An 18,596-nucleotide genomic window follows, 5' to 3' on the forward strand; every position below is an offset into this window, starting at 1 on the left:
TAGAACTGCTCAATTGCAATGCTGATTCTTTTTTTACAAAGTATATATAGCTTTATAAGTGGGGGGTTTTATCACTGCGCTGGAAATGGGGAAAAAAAGCAGCTCAATAATTAATGGATAAATAGACTTTTAGGGATGAGCGCTAATTACAGTAAAAGGAATAGATGTAAGAGATAAATAAAAGATCAGAAGTATAGAAAAACACCTGAAAAATAAAAATTGGTTAAAAATAATGATTACAGCTCCTCTGAGCAAATGTGGATTGTCCGTGGAGTGCGTTAACTATCTGTCCCTACCTCTATTGCCGGGATGGAGCGTGGCGGGTTAGGAGGTCCGTGTGCTGCTGCTGGTGGATGCGCCGCACGTCCTTCCCTTTCCTCCGAGAGCTCCGGTGCCAGGACTGTGTGTGGAGCATTGGAGAGATGTGCGTGCTCGGGTAGATGGAATTGCCGCACGCTTCTTCTCCGCTCCCGTCAGTTCGAGCGGTCACCTAGTCACGGCAGTTGTTACTTCAGCTCTGATGTAGTGGAGCTTGTTTCTTGAGGTGGGGAACACACTGGGGGGTCCACGGGTAGCCTCTTCTACGCGTTTCGAGCCTTTGGGCTCTTTTTCAAGAATGGCTAAGTTCTGGTCCAATTACGTTTTTTATTTGGAAAATTTCTCAAAAACTTTATTTGTAAAAACAGGATATGGACAATAAAAATGGTGGGAACCTCATGCACCTTAATTAGGCCAGAGGGTTTTGGAATAAAAATTGGATACAATGGACAAATTGTCTCAAAAAAGATATAAGGTGTTTATAAAAATAAGAAAAATAGAGAAAAAGAAAAGGAAGAGAATACATGATTTATATGAAAAATAATGGGCTGTAAATTAAATAATTATAAAAATTATAAAAATGCATTTAACTCGAAGTCGATGTTCATGCCTTGCGGAAGTAAAGTTTTCAGTTCATAGATCCATTTGGTTTCTGTTTGTTTGAGAGACTTGATGTAGTCTCCTCCTCTCCAATGTTGATTGACTTTTTTAATTGCCATGAACTGTAGTCCTGATGGGTCTTTGTTGTGGGTTTGTAAAAAATGATTGGACACACTATGAGTTGTGAGTCCTCGTTTAATATTGTACATATGTTCGGAGATTCTGATTTTTAATTGTCTTTTGGTCTGTCCAATATATTGTAGGCCACACGGGCAGCAAAGAAGATAAATAACTCCCTCTGTTTCGCATGAAATATGTTCTTTTATCTTGTATTCTTTTTTAGTGATGTTTGATGAGAAATTAGTGATGAGTTTGGTTGAAATAATATTTCTGTTTTTACATGCTTTGCAATTTAGGCAGTGGTGGAATCCATTTGTTTGTTTCTTTTTTTGCATGTTTGGTTTTATGAAGCTTGCTACTAGTTCTTGGCGTAGATTTCTTGCTTTCTTGTAAATTATTCTCGGTTTTTCCGTTAGAATCGGTCTCAGGTCATCATCCAGTTGCAGTATGTGCCAGTTCTTCTTTAGTATGTTTTCAAATATTTGATGTTCACTGTTGAATTGGGTAATGAAATTGAGGTTATTGTCATTCTGAAGTAACAACTGCCGTGACTAGGTGACCGCTCAAACTGACGGGAGCTGAGAAGAAGCGTGCGGCAATTCCATCTACCTGAGCACGCACATCTCTCCAACGCTCCACACACAGTCCTGGCACCGGAGCTCTCGGAGGAAAGGGAAGGACGTGCGGCGCATCCACCAGCAGCAGCGCACGGACCTCCTAACCCGCCACGCTCCATCCCGGCAATAGAGGTAGGGACAGATAGTTAACGCACTCCACGGACAATCCACATTTGCTCAGAGGAGCTGTAATCATTATTTTTAACCAATTTTTATTTTTCAGGTGTTTTTCTATACTTCTGATCTTTTATTTATCTCTTACATATATATAGCTTTATGTAGTTAAAGATCTCACTGTTTCTGTGCAGGATCAAGCAGCTCAATGAGTAGAGTGCTGAAATGGAATGGAACATTCCAATCCCAAAATCCCTAATCCTGCCCGTCTCCCTGAAGCGGAGATGGGCAAGGTTTCCAATCCCCGCCGCCAAGTGAGTGGGACGCGCATGCGTGTGAGACTTCTGATGGAGTTCCTCTTAGCCAGTGCTCAGCAGCGGGGACATTCTGGTGAGCGCTGGAGTTAAATGAGAGGGGCAACATCTGTATACTCACCCCAATAAATTCTCTATCACTGTTAACAACACCATCATCTCCCCCGTTCACCAACTGGGTGTCACTCTTGACTCCTCCCTCTCCTTTACACCCCACATCCAAGAAAGAAAAAGACTCTCTTTTAGTTGGGGCACTCTTGTTTGTTCCTAACAAGAATGCCCCAACAAAAAGAGAGTATTTTTCTTTCTTTCTTCCATTGTTAGTTTAATCTCTAGGGAGCACCTCCACTTTTATTAATTATCTGATATTTCTATCATTGCGTAACTAGCATCAGTGGATTCCTAAATGATTAATCACGTACTTCTAGATTTCCTACGCCAGTGTACTTGTCCTCCCCTCCCATACCCCTTTTCCCTATGAACAAACCCCACATCCAAGCTCTGGCCCATTCTTGTCGGTTCCAGTTGCGCAACATTGCTCGCATCAGGCCTTTTCTCTCACAGAGTGCAACTAAGCTTATCATCCACTCACTGGTCATCTCACGGCTCGACTACAGCAGTGTTCTCCTCACTGGCCTCACTTGATCCCAACTGGCTCCTCTCCAATCTGCAGCTAGGCTTTAAGCAGCTAGGCTTAATTTCCTCTCCCGATGCTCTACTTCTGCCACTCCCCTTCAACAAAATCTGCACTGGCTCCCATTCCCCTACAGAATCCTCTTCAAACACCTCACACTCACATACAGGGCCATCTCTAATTCCATTGCGCCTTATATCTCTAACTCCTCTCCATTCATACACCCTTCCTGCTCTCTACGGTCGGCCGACGATTGTCGTCTCTCCTCCACCCTGATCACTGCTTCCCACGCTAGGGGGGTGGATTTCAGTGTGGCACTACCCACGCTCCAGGGGGGGTGTGGACGATACTGCGGCACCAGGGGGGGTGCGGGCGACACTGAAGCGGGCGCCGGCACCCCCTGTGTACAGAGGCAGCGTTGATTCACGGGCGGGATGGGGGAGGGGGAGAGGGAAGATTACTGACTCACCTGCTCCACGTTCCCGGCTTTCTGGTACCTCTCTATGGTATCCCTCCTTCGGCGGCTCAGTACCGCCCTCCAGTGGCCGGCACCCTAGGCAAATGCCTAGTCCTGCCTAGTGGTGGCGCCAGCCCTGTCTGGCACTCAAATGCAGAGTAAAGCTGCGATTCAAGGGCTATTCTGCCTGAAAGTGGTATTATTAACTAATATATTCTGTAGGCAGTAACTGTATTAAGTTTAATTTTAATGATCTAAAGTAACTCTTTGTCTACATATACAACCAGTGCTATTTTTCTGCAGGAACTAGCAGGAACTCAGTTCCTGAACCTCTTATTAATTATGACATCATCACGAACTGGGTTCCTGAACCTGTTCTGGCCCAGAATGTACTTTCCATAACAGAAGTTTTATTTGAAAGTCCCCTGTGAATGCCTTTGTTTCTAAATACAATATATACATCTCTCTCTCTCTCTCTCTCTCTCTCTCTCTCTCTTTCTCTCTCTCTGTCTCTCTCTATTTTTAATTCATTGACCCACCCCCGGAGTTCCTGAACCTATTTTTCTAGAAAAATAGTACTGTATATAACTAGCTGAGAATATAGAGTAAAGTAGAGATTTGCAAGTGTATATGATCTAAAGTAACCCTTTGTCTACATATACAACTAGCTGAGAATATAAAGTAGAGATTTGAAAGTTTGGATTTACCTGGATCTCAAAATTGGATCTCTTTGGCTATCCGGCTGTCACAAGTTTTGAAGCCCAAACATGTGACAGTCGATAGCCAATAAGATCCCATTTTGAGATCCAGGAAAATCTGAGTAAATTGGGGCAAATCTGAACCTGCACATCTCTAAAATAATGTATAGAAACAGAGGGTGTGCATTTTTGCACACCATGGTACCAGTCCTAGATGTAATGTACAGCAGGTATACTTAGCGCAGTACATCCAATGGGGAATATTACAATAAATTATTTCTTTTTTCTGTTACCTTATGCGGCAAATCTACTCAGAGAGGATTTATATACAATCTACAGAAACCTGCGTTCTGGTTCTATTTTCAAAATGTGATTTTATATATATATATATATATATATATATATATATATATATTCACAGAGGACTTTATTGTATCTATACCTAAATTAGCCAAAACAAAAGTCAAGATTTATTTGAAGAGAACAGCTTGATGCAGATACATGAGAAAGCGCAGCAGCCACCAAAAGCAGAATGGAAGTAATGAACATCGGGTTCTGTTTCCGTTACAGCAATAGTATCAGCTATACTGTAGATAACCTCTCCCCAGTGACAAGGAGATTGACTAGAATTGTTTAAAGTTTCATTTGCTGTCAGAACTGATTAATCAAGTTCCATTCCAGAAATAGGATACGGTGCCCATGGTGTTACTGCGACGTTTCATTGTTCTTATTTATATTTCTGAATATCAAAAAAAATCAATTCTTATTTTGGCTGTATTAGATTTATTTAGCTACAGTATACCACAAAGAAAAAACAATTGCTATGATTTAACGGCCACTTATAATGTAAATTACATACTTAATCTTCTCTATAAGATAATAAAATGTTTAGCCTGAAATATATTCTGCAATGTAGATGGTCATAAAAGAATCTATGGTACTTGTGGAGTATCACGGCTCCCACGACCTTCATCGTATGCTGATCGTATGCTAAAAAATCGCATTGCATCGCATACGATCAAATCGCATGCGATGTGATGCGATGCGATCGCACCCGATTTTGCAGTGAAATGCACCAAAATGCATTGAAATGTGTATTAAACTTGTGAAATGCCCCCAAATGCCATTTTTCATAGTGCACCACCCCCACTATCAACGTCACCCCGAAGCGTGGCGAGCGCAGCGAGCCCGCGAGGGGCGGCGGTACGCGTCCTACGACCTTTTCATACCCCCACTATCCACGTCGGCGTGGAGTTGAGAATAGAAAGTGTGGCGAGCACAGCGAGCCACCGAGCACGAAGCGTGGCGAGCACAGCGGATACCTTCACAGCTATACGCGTCCCCTCGCGGGCTTCACAGGTATCCGAGTCGCCTCTCGGGGCTCGCTGCGCTCGCCACGCTTCGGGCTCGGTGGCTCGCTGCGCTCGCCACACTATTCTATTCTCAACTCCACGCGGACGTGGATAGTGGGGGTATGAAAAGGTCGTAGGACGCATACTGCCGCCCCTCGCGGGCTCGCTGCGCTCGCCACGCTTTGGGTTGACGTTGATAGTGGGGGTGGTGCACTATGAAAAATGGCATTTTGGGGGCATTTCACAAGTTTAATACACATTTCAATGCATTTTGATGCATTTCAGTGCAAAATCGGGTGCCATCGCTTCGCATCGTATGGCATCCGATGCGAACGCATACGATTTTTGAGCAAAAATGCTCAAAAATCTGTAAAAATCGTATCGCATCGTATGCCATCGTATGCCACTACATATGGCATACGATGCCATACGATGGGAGCCGTGATACTCCACAAGTACCGAATCTATTTTAATATATATCTCACCCAGTGGCGTAAATATAGAGGGTGCAGGGGATGCATCTGCTATGGGGCCCTGCGCTTGGGGAGGGGGGGGCAAAAGCAATCCCCTGCTCCCTTTTTATTTTTGCCAGGTACAGGTTGCACGCCCTGCTCTCCTCCCAATTACTAAAAGACTGCGTCGCATAGGAGATCAGACCAACGCTGCGGGAGCCAGCGCTGGGGAAGAGGAGACCAGCCTCTGGGGGAGCTGGGGCTGAGGAACCAGCAGCCACTGCGGGAGCCGAGACTTTGAAGACCAGCTGCTGCTGGAGCCTGGAGCCAGCACTGAGGCACCAGGAAAAAACTCTCTCTAAACCGTCTTGTTCTGCACAAGATTGAGCGGTATCTCTTGTTAGATGGCAATAGAGAGAACAGGTCTCCACTAGGGTGCAAGGGATCCCTCAAAACACTCTTTGACTTCGAAAGGAGCTGATTTCTATATACATGTTGGATACTTGGTAAGGCAACCTCCAATTATTTTACTTGCCAATGATACCACTCTCTGAAGAGATTTGCGGTCAGTGGCAGAGCAGGAGCCAAACCATACTAGAACACCATAGGTGAGAACACTTTCAATAACACTAGAGTAGAACTTCAACAGAGTTTTCTTAGACATGCCAGCCAGATGCAGTTTCCTCAAGAAAAACGTTTTCGTGCCGTGCGATGTGATGCAATGCGATCTCACTAGTTAATTTATTCACGCACCCTGACCGCGGATCGCATCGCACGCAAAATCGCATGAGATTTTGCGTGCGATTCGTTTTAGCACAACACCCCCAGTGTACACGTCTATGTGATGCAATGGGATTTAGCACACCCCCCCACTATCCACATCACTCCGAAGTGTGGCGAGTGCAGTGAGCCCCGCGAGGGGACGCGGAACGCGTCCTCCTGAACTTTTCATACCCCCACGATCCACATCGGCCTGGAGTTGATTTTATAAAGTGTGACGAGCGTAGCAAACCACTGAGCCCAAAGCGTGGCGAGCGCAGCGAGCCCTGTGAGGGGATGCGGAACACATGTAAAGTAATCCGCGTCCCCGCGCGGGGCTCGCTGCGCTCGCCAGGGTTCGGGCTGGCATGGATAGTGGGGGTGTTATAGGAACACATTCACACCTGCCATATCATACATATGAGACAGTAATGACGACATGTGTTAACTGGATTTTACTTAATAATAAAGAAGAAAATATCAATTTAACAAATTACAATAATAACAATTAATCAAGAACAAAGAAAATAAAAAAAAAAAACAGTCATTCTTCTGATTCTGCATCAGCCTTTGGGAGAAGAGAAAGGGCATAAAGAATACGCCAGATAAATTCCTGTAGGTAGGAGTTGATATTCTGGAGCGTGGTGCCTCTTTGATGCTTGTTGCGCCATTTACAGGATCCCCAAAGGCGCTCAATGTTTTGTGTGTGAACCCCAGTCTCCGGATCTACGAAACGAAACCGGTGGTTCACCCGAGCATGGTGGTACCCTGCTCGGTGTTATAGGCACGCCAGCAATCAGAGTAGATAGTCGTCCCCTGTTCAATGTATTGTTGATGGCGGCCATCAGGGTACTGGCGTCACGTCTTTGTACAGGTGTCACAAAAAACTCACCGGTGGGTGTCTCTTGAAATGCCTCCGAATAGCCACTGTTGAGGCAGCATCCGTCCCACATGACTTTTCCTCTGTACAAAGAGGCTCTCGTCGACTTCAACGATTTTCCCTGGTCCGCAAATACGGCATTGGGGCTGTGATATTAGGTCCATGGTGCAGGCCTCCCGCATCAGGTTATTGTATAGGACCTTTGTTTTATTTGACAACTAAAGTTGGCGCACACAGAAAGATATACTTGTGAGCTCCTCCGCCCATGAATAAATAAACTTTATCAGCGCTAGGAAAGGTAAACGGCAACCCGGGAACCAATGTGCTAACCTTCTTACGACAAGTTTTAATATCACAGCGTCACTTGCACTCCTTCATATTTAAGCGCATTGGGTGTCCATTAATACAAGTTTGTGTCACTGGCAGCAAATGGTGCTGCTGGAAAAAAAACACTGCCTCCTCCTCTGTCTGCGGCAAGTTGTACATTGTGACACGTTCTGCAGCCATTACAGTCACTTCTCCTTCACCTCTGACTGAATCTGACAGGGTGCGGGAACACTACGCTACTTCTGACTGACTACGCTATCTACTCTGATTCTAACAGCGCCGCTACAATAACTGCGCAGCGGGCGCCGTGCTAATATATAAGTACCATATTAACTAGTGAGATCGCATTGTATCGCATTGCACGGCACGCAACTGTGCCATGCGATGTGATTTCACTAAGCCTGCGTACGTATGCAAATTGGGCGCCCTGCAAATACACAAGTACCGTATTTTCATACACCTATTTTGTCTGTCAGCTAACAAAGACATTACTATGTATATATATATATATTTATATATATTTTTCTATAATTACAATTATTTTGTAAAATAGCGCCCAATGTTGTCTTTACCACTGCTACTGTCTATTATCTTCTAGAAGTGCTAAATAAATAAGAAGAATTAGACCAATTATCTGACAGTGTGTCAGCATCAGATAATTGGTCTGTTTGTCTGATGATAATCAGAATCAGAAATAACTTTATTGGCCATGTACGCTTGCGCACACTAGGAATTTTTTGTGGATTACAGTGCAGCATCAAACAGGGATGAAATGGGGGGGGGGGGGGGAGACATTACATACATTCCATTGAGACAATTATACACGTTACATTGAGAGCATTTAGACATCACTTGCGGGGATTCACATATTTGCCGAGCTGCACAGCGACTAGGCAGCCATCAGCGGCGCCACTGGTCATTGCAGCAGCCAGGTAGGTAACAGTATAAGCAGGGACAGTACAGTTATCGCACAGGGAACACATACCAGCCGAGCTGCACAGCGACTAGGCAGCCATCAGCGGCGCCACTGGTCATTGCAGCAGCCAGGTAGGTAACAATATAAGCAGGGACAGTACAGTTATCGCACAGGGAACACATACCGCCGAGCTGCACAGCGCCTAGGCAGCCATCAGCGGCGCCACTGGTCATTGCAGCAGCCAGGAAGGTAACAATATAAGCAGGGACAGTACAGTTATCCCACAGGGAACACATACCCGCCGAGCTGCACAGCACCTAGGCAGCCATCAGCGGCGCCACTCGTCATTGCAGCAGCCGGGTAGTTAATAATAGAAGCAGAGAAAGTACAGTTATCACACAGGGAACACACACCCGCCAAGCTGCACCATTTCTTAAATCCTTAGAACTTCATACTAGCTGTCTGGTTTTTACACTTAGAGCCTATAATGTCTCCTGTCTGGGAGAAGCCAGGAGAGGAGACATTATACTGCCATTACGGGAGCAGGGACAGAGCTCTAAATCATCAAGCCCCACCCCCATTTCAAAAAATATCCCGTAATTCATGGGTGTACGATGAGGGGGTTGGGCTAAAATGACACAAATTGTGTCATTTTAGCCCCTCCGTGTACATCCACGAATTGCAGGATTTTACCGGCAGGGTAGGAAGATGTGGGGTAGGCGGGGTGGCATATGGGGCATACTCACCCTTCTGGGGGACGGGAGGGGGTCCCGATTTTCGAAAGCCTCCAGTCCATTCCTGGAGCCTGCTTCTGCAAATGACATGTTATTAATATGGGCATCCTTCTGTCTCATTGTAATACTGGGTATATCGGCTGATTGAGGAAACAGACGATATATCATGAGTTGGTCGGAGGATTCATTAAACCAATGTCTGTGAACAATATTGTTAACAGACATATCAGGTTGGCTGCGCAGCACAGCCAAGGGCCAATATATCTACAGATATGTATTGGAGTATCTGGCTGTGTGTACGTGCAGCCCGTCGGCCGCCGATATATGCTGCAAGGACAGAAGTCAAAGCTGGGAGGGCAGATTCAAAGGTCAAAGCAAGTTCCAAAAGTGTGCCAATTGATTTATGTGCATCCACCACCCTATCACACTCTTCCAACTGGAGTTTCTAAAAAACTTCTACAAGCTTCGGTACTTGTTTCCTAGAACGGCCACAACGATTTAGATCGTTGTGGTCGTAAGATAAAAAATCGGATCGATCGCATCGCATGCGATTTGGTTGCATACGATGCGACCGATCCGATCGACCGATTTTTCACCCGATTTTTTTTTTTTTTTCACCAGATTTGTTTAAATTGCCCCCCCAAATGTTAATAAGTGTGCTAGACCCCACGATAGACGTGAACCCGAAGCGTGGCGAGCGCAGCGAGCCCGCGAGGGGCGGCGGTGCGCGTCCTCCGACCTTTTCATTCCCCTACTATCCACTAGGGCGTGGAGTGAGAATATAATAGTGTGGCGAGCGCAGCGAGCCACCGAGCCCGAAGCGTGGCGAGCGCAGCGAGCCCCGCGAGGGGACGCGTCTAACTTCACAGGTATACGCGTCCCCTCGCGGGGCTCGCTGCGCTCGCCACGCTTCGGGCTCGGTGGCTCGCTGCGCTCGCCACACTATTATATTCTCACTCCACGCCCTAGTGGATAGTAGGGGAATGAAAAGGTCGGAGGACGCGCACCGCCGCCCCTCGCGGGCTCGCTGCGCTCGCCACGCTTCGGGTTCACGTCTATCGTGGGGTCATGGCGGGCACATAAAAAATGTGAAATGGGTCATATTGGCCCATTTCACCTTTTTTATCATTTTTCCCTATGTGAGATGGACTTAATCAAGTCCATCTCATCTTGTGCCATTATAATGGCACAAGACCGACCGATTTCAATGTTAAAAGATTTTTTAACATTGAAGTCTATGGAAAAATCGGGTCAATCGGTCGGTCGCATCGCGGCCGATTTTAATTGGTCGCGACCGACCGATTGACCCGATTTCTGTCAATCAAAGTGAAAAAATTGTAAAAAATCGGCCACATCGTGAGGATCGTGTCCCTTAATTAAGAGCCACGATCACTCACGATTGTGGCCGTTCTAGGAAACAAGTACCCAAGCTTCTCTATGGTGCATCGGATCCAGCATCTGTGGTTCATCCACTGAAATCCACTGAAATTTTTTTCTGATTATTTTCTGTTCTGTTTGACACTCTTGGACTGTTGGAGGTTAAAAACAGTTCTGATGGTATCAATATGTTACTGGCATTACAATTTGGCACATGACTCTAAGCTTTCGTTTCATTTTGCATATTGTATTATAACATGCTTTTTTGTTACAGAATTCCTTACTTCCTTATGTCCTTTAAAATTGTCTCTCAACGTTTCCTCCCTGTGTCAGTTCTAATGCTCCCATAACCTTTTGTTCTGGCTAGTTTCATACTCTTGACACATTTGTCCTTATCTGCAGCCTCTGTTACAAGCAGATTGGTGTGAAGTCAAAGTTCTTTCGCAACCCATGTCCCATAATTTGCCATGTTCTTGTAAACTGTGGCAATAAATACTGCAGTAAATTGCAACCACATATATTGTACAGTATCTGATTATTTCATTTGCACCCTCATACTTACCTACCCTCCCGGAATGGCTGGGAGGGTACCAAAAATCAGGTCCCCTTCCCGGCCCCCCGGAAAAGTGGGCAAGCCTCCCACATTTAGCGGGGCTCCCACATCAGCCCCCGCACTCTGCCGGTGAAATAACAGCATTTCCGGCTCTTTGGGGAGGGGGCGGGGCTAAAATTACAAAAACCGTGTCATTTAGTACCACCCCCTCCCCGAAAAGCCACAAATCATGGCATTTACAGGAATGGGGTGGGGCTTAATGGTGACAAGCTCCTCCCCCAGAAAAGCTGCAGAGAGACTCCTCTCTGGGCTGCTCCTGGAGAGGAGACACGTAAGGTAGGCAAGTATGCCTCCAAATACACATAGAAGAGCACAAAAAGTTACTAGCATTCCTCATTTATCATTTTAAAACAACAATGCTTTAAAAAGAAAATAAGCAGTAAACCCCCACAATCAAGTCTATAATCATTCCATCTGTAATCATAAAGCAGCCATAAAGATATAAGGTTTCTGTGAAAGCCTATGTTTTTAGTCATTAACAATAAGAACCAAATATATCCAATGTGCTTGACCTAGGCAAATGTTGCGTCCTACTGTAGACGTCAAGTCCTAGCCTTGACGGCTACAACACTATTAGGCCTCATTCAGATTTCTACACAAACCCAATGCTCGTGGTCCTGAAGGGGTGCAAGACCCATTCTGAGCATGTGTGTGTCTGTGATCTGTTTGCAGCACATACTGGCCTGTGGAAGTCCCCCTTATACTTGTCCGATTTGGGGTGCAATCAGTCCACATAGGATGTGTTTGACGGTCCCGACCGCATCGGACCGGAGTCAGAGGTCAAAAGAGCAGATCATAAGATGAGTCAGAATTTGACCCATCAGCGGAATCGGATCCATCAGTTTTAAGCACCTGCGATGTATCGCATACGATTTAACTTGAACACCCCTGACAGTTCCCCGAGAGTCATTTTTCATGCTCTTATGTGTGCCCTCCCGGGTAGCTGCTGGGGGAGCTCAAGGGTAATCGGGTCCGACTTGTCATTTGGACAAGTTGGACTAGTGTATGGGGGCTTTTAGTGTAGATTTAGCTTGAAACCAAGAACAGAGAAATTGAAGGATTGGCAGAAAAAAACAAGTGTTTTACAAACCACTAGGATGGTGGTTGGTGGTGATTGGCAAGTTTATTTAATTGGCTAGTGCTGACAATGACAGAGTGAAGGACTCAGTAAATTTTAAGTGACTGTGTTGTTTTTTAGTTTGTTTCTTTTATTCTTCTTGTCCAGTTTTCCAGCCCTTTTTATTATCTTTGATTTGATTTTCTATCCCCTGTGTTTGCCATTTGGTATGCCCCATCCCACCCTACACACATCTGCTTCTGCAAAGCAGACAGGGCCATTTCTGCTCCACTTGCCTCAACTGTGGCTATGCCAGAGTCACATAATGGTGAGGAGGGGCAGGGGAGGCAGATCCCTGGAAAGTGCTGCCTACAGCCTACTCACAGCTGGAGCCATGTGCTCCCAAGCATAATACTCTGACGAGCCGTGAGAGGTGATAAGTAAGTGCCGGAGGTCCTGCGGAGGTGATAGGATATGAATGAGGTAAAAGAAGGATGAGATGAATGGACGAAAGGGTAAGAATGTTGGAAGGTTCCTTGTGGGATGAAAGTTGTATCTGCGAGGGTGTAAGGGAATGGCTGATTATGAATGAGGATGACAGGATTATATGCCAAAAAAAGCTTGAAATATGCATGCAAATATGAATGAAAAATACTTAAAATATGCATGAAAAGTGTTAAAATATGCTACGTTAAATAATAAAAAAGTAATTTTTAACTTATTTATTTAAAAATCAGCATACAATTAGTTGTAAATAAACCGAAAAAATATGCCCACAGCATCTGCAGATGTCAGTATGCTGGCTGCTACAGCAGACTGCAGCGTCCAAAGCTCTTCTTGCATCAACTGCACGGACCCTCATCTCCGATGGATCAAATGTCAGCATAGCGTGTGAGGGTGGTGCAGTGGAAGGCTTCCTCCCTGCGCCGCATACTCACTGTGACAGCGTTTCCTCAGCGCTGCATGATGTCACAACCCTTCTGCCCGCCTCCTCTGCTGCAGAAGTCTGTCTCTTGGCACAAAGTCCCAGGCCAGGGGCAGGCAAAGGTTCAGGAGCTTTGTAATGGCATCCACCCGACTGACTTTTATTAACATGGATTGGCAGCCTAGAGCAGTGTCAGACATATCGTACATCCAAGGTTCCCCACACTGCGCACATATTGCCCCAGCCTGCACACTCTACCACTACCTGGCCAGCAGCAGCAGGGCAAAGCATTGCTGTGACTCGCGGGTGGGAAGAGGGCTGGGCCTAAAATATGCACCATCACTAGATTATAGGTAAAATATGCAATAACCAGTGAGAATGGGCAAAATATGCAAATGCATATAATCCTGTCTCTAGTGATAGGACAGCCTTGCAGGGGTGATAGAACACCATATAGGATGTCACTGGGATTGGCCTCCAGGCCACGCCCCTTTTAATCTAGGCCATGCCTCCTTTTCTTTTGTGTGAGGGGGATACAGAGTGCGCACCAGGTGTCACCAGACCTGGTGATGCCTCTGGTTCTCATTACAGTGTGACATTCCAGGGAAAGACTAAGCTAAACCATAGTTTAAGATTACAGTATATTACCAGAACTTTTGCTTTTCTTGGTGCAAAATAAATAAGTACTAAATTTGCAGCTCCGTGGTTGTATATTATCTATGTACCCCAGCTTATACAAATTACATTCTTTTTTTTTTTTCATTGCAAACATTGAACGTTTTGGGCATTTTTCTAAGGAGAAGGATTATAATCAATCTCAATGTATTTGTTGTAATAAAGTCATAGGAACTCCCGCAGCTGCTAAATGAGAAGCAATTTACAACACATTATTGGGATATTTGCTTTATTCAACATGAGGTATGACAGTGGTAGTCTTTCTGTTAGTACATTACTCACCGTGTAATAAACATAAGGCACATATATTGGTACTAATAGGGTTCTCGCAGGGATCGCAGCAAAAACCAATAAAGTGATTGCAGAGAGTTTTGTAAGTTTAGAATGAGGTCAAATAAGTTGTTGAAGGCATGACAAAGCATAATAACATATAGTAAAGTCTACAACTAAACATGGTACAGCAGATACGGAGACAAACAATATCATAAACGAGTTTTGGAGCCATCATCTGGGTAAACGTGTCCTGTAACAAATCACTCAAATCAAAAAGCATATTGTGTCTATTTTATTCATTCAGCATGACAGCGTGAGGTCCGGGACTGCTGACAGACTCATCCCAAAACCACAAGACATTAAGTGATGATATAGACATCCAGGAGGACAGCGGTAATATATAGAGGGTTTAACAGTTGGGTGGTTTTAAACAAATTTCATCCAAAAAGATAGTTATGTGATTCCAAAATTGCGATCAGTTTCCACCACTATTTGATTGCATTCATCCAAACCAGCCCTTTGCTACTGGATATACCTACAATATTGGCAAAACTTGGGTAACCAAATTGTGTGTCCAAACCCAAGTCACTGTAACTCAGGCATCATAATCAGGTGACTTGGGAAGCCAATCCCGGGGAAATGAAAAATACTCTATCCCGGGATTCCTTGGATCCCGGAATTGGCTTCCCTAAAAAAAATGCACCAGCTGCCCTGCATATTTTCTATCATACCTGGGTGCGGGCGGGAGCGTCTGTGAGCTAGGAAGGTGGGCAGGCAGCTGGGAGAGCTATGGGGTGAGGCTGGAGGCAGGCGGAGCAGCTGAGAGCCAGGCGGGTTATTGGGAGCTGAGCCAGGAGATCAATGCGATGCGGCTGGGGCGGGCAGAGCGGTTGTGCCGGTCTGCACAGCGTGAACTCTGACCAAATCACACTGTGCAGAGCGGCATAGCCAAGCACAGGAGAAGCCAGGTGGTGTTTGAGCGGCTGCTTGGCATTAGATTGACAGGTGGCCGGCGTTTGGGGGAAGTGCCGGCTGATGCGATTCGCAGCCGTGCTCATGGGCAGGATTTCTCTCTGGCGGGACAGCAGCTAACTGGTGGTTAGTCTCCGAACATTAGCAGCCCAGAGTACAGCTGGATTCTAGGTAGTTCTTAATGACATCTGATGGAATCAGCCAATGGATATTATATTTCTCCATGGGCTTCAGGGTATCGTCAGCGGTGGGATTCAAATAAATTAACAACAGGTTCTATGTCCTAATGACCATTTTAAGTATAACATAAGATATACTTAAAGGCAGTTTAATAATAAATTCATTAAATACTCAAAGAAATATATGTGTGTGTGTGTGTGTATATATATATATATATATATATATATATATATATATATATATATATATATATATGCAGGGCTATTTTGCAGCAGGCTCCATCAGGAACTGAGGCCCTTATTCTAGTTCACTCTTTCTGACAAAATAGTATATATATATGTAATAGATACTGTAGATATATTCTAAGACAGAATAAAGCACATGAGGAGAGAGGGCCCTGCACGTTGGAGCGTACTCATACAGTTTCCTGATCTGTAGAAGATTCATATCTGGTGCATCACAGTTATCTAAAGGCCCCCATACACTATGCAATTTGGGCCCAATTTCACCTGAATCCGGCGAATCGGGCCGTGAAATCAGATGAAATCGGCCCAAATAGCTTGTTGTATGACCCGCCCTGCTCTACAGGAAGTGTCTGACTATGAGAGTAGAGACTGAGCTCTCTATGCCTCACCTCTTGTCTCTTCCTGCAATTCCAGAGAGCTCCACTCTTTTCATGAGTTGTAACTATAAAAAGATATTTTTATATTATTCAAATCATTGTTATAGTCAAAACACTGAAGTACGACTATGACAGGGGGAGTTTCTCCCTCCCATACCTGCCATGGCTCCACATCCCTGTATTGCATACTACTTGGCCTAGTGTATGCTCAGCTTTATACTTGCCGACTTTGTGTCTTCCCTCTCCGGGGGGGGGAGCCAGCTCAGTGAGGCAGGGGGCGGGGCCGTCGCCGGGAGCAAAAAGGGGCAGGGCATGGGTGGAGCCATGGGGGGCTGACTTATTTGGGGGCGTGATGAGAGTGATCGGATCATGTCATTTGACCCACGGCCCCCCCACCGAGGGACGGTTCTCGGGAGACATACAGCTCTGCAGGAGGGTTTCCCCCCTTTCCGGGACCATTCTGGGAGGGTAGGCAACCCTGCTGCAATCAGAACATTTGTGAAGTACTTATAAGAATCAATGTATTTCCCAATGGATTGTGGATATAATATATTGTTATCATAATATGTTTTAATATAATTTAGCAGCATAAATTTATTATGCACACTAAAGTGTTATTGTACACAATTAAATTATCTAATTAATGTAAAGCATGAATCATTAAATATGTAATTTATGTGCTTTTCTAAGATTCAATAAAAAATGTTTTAACTATTGTACGAACAGTTGGGAATAGCAGTGGCGTAACTAGATACATGTGGGCCCCATAGCAAAAGTTTTTAAGGGCCCCTATTTATCACCTAATGCTGAAAAATGTATTTAGCATATGATGCTTTGACAGGCAAAGTGGGCCCCTTTCAGCTCTGGGCCCCATAGCAGCTGCACCCCCTGCACCTATGGTAGTTACGCCCTTGGGGAATAGTCATAAACAGAATAACTGCAAGAATGTAAGTTACCTCGGCAATATCCAAGTTAAGAAGGTATGAGATGAAGCCCAGTGTTTTTCTGGGCACATCCACCGTTTTTGTGGACACGGCCCAGGAAACGCTGGATGTCCCCATGTGCCAGCACCCTGTACATGCGTATATTCGACTGTACGCACCTACACCTACAGATATTATAGATAAAATAAAAAACACTGTGAGAGCATCCACAACTTCCGCCCTCACCTAACGTCACATCCTCGTCACAGAACTGAAGTGGATCTAGACACAACCGTTTCATAATGGTCCCCCTAGGTTTTAAACTATATCAGGGCCACCATCAGGGGGGTGCTTGTGGGAACAACTTTCCCGGGCCCGCTGGTAGAGAGGAGAGGGCCTGAGCCATTCCATTGCACACCCCCTGGGCGGTGGTCACATCCAGCACAGGTGCACAGTGCTAGCCAGTCTCCTTGATTTGAGAGTGGTAGGCTGCGGGTCATCCGCTGCCACATCCCTCCGCATGCACGCCATCTGCCAGCCTCCTTGATTCTATTGTGACCACCACATAGCAGTCTCCTTTATTTACCGGCCCGCCTGCTGCCTGGCACTCAAGCAGGCAGTGAGCTTCCAGCCACAGGAAAGCCCCTACTACCGCACAACGTGGCGTAATGATGTCATACAGCGCCAGAAGAACAGCAGCCTGCAAAGGAGCTACTCAGCCTCCGTTCTGAAGAGCAGTGAGCTGAGCAGCCTGTGTTGACTTCGACGCTGGCTACAAGGGGAAAGGTCATTTTCAAACAGCAAGGGAGGGAGAGGGGGCCCTGTCTATGTTGACAGTCCCGGGGCCCTGCAATTTCTGATGGCAGCCCTGAACTATATTGTTTGGTTTAGGATAACTCAGATACCTGTAATCCTGTCCCTGAGTCCCCAAAATACCAGTGACCATGTTCCATTATTAACATATAAAAACAATGCATTGCTTTTGTGTATAGAAATAACTAAAGTTTTAAAAATAATACAGCAGTGTTTTTCTCTAGATTTTATTATAGGAGGAGGCGGCCAGTCCCAGTAATTCTAAACTTGTTTTTCTGGGAGAACATAAGAGATGAGGCACAGGCAGACAGCATTCATCATTCTCTCTGACCGCTGCCAGCTTCCTCAGAACATTAAACTTGAACAATGGAAAAATGAGACAATGTTTATAGCGTATGACATATCTGACTGGTAATAATAAAACCCATGTTTGCCTTGGTACAGATCAACAACCTGAGAAATGCAAGTGTTATGCTGAGGTCGTCAACCCTAGAAGAGATAATAATATATCTGGCATGGAAATGGGAGAACGTACCATTGCTCTTATTTATCTGCTTCTCCGATGAACTGGCAAGACCTAGATAATTCTGTTCTTAATATTTCAAAGTAGAATCCTTTCCAAATATTATCCTAAAACTTTTATCTCCAAGAAAATAAAATGTACGAATACAATTAATTTGTCTTATTTGGGCACGTGCATATTTCCTAAAATATTCAACTATTGCAATGTACTAACTGTCCCTCCATTTGGGGGAGCGGGAGAACACCTTCTGGCAGTTTCACAACCTTAAACCGCCTCCCAGCAGATGAGCAAACACTCCGCAATACAGCAGCCAGGATGTACTAAAAGGATGATCGAGTTGATTGCCTGCAG

The sequence above is a fragment of the Crinia signifera genome, chromosome 3 (genome assembly GCF_055691185.1).
Source record: "Crinia signifera chromosome 3, ASM5569118v1, whole genome shotgun sequence".
NCBI classification, from domain to species: Eukaryota; Metazoa; Chordata; class Amphibia; order Anura; family Myobatrachidae; genus Crinia; species Crinia signifera.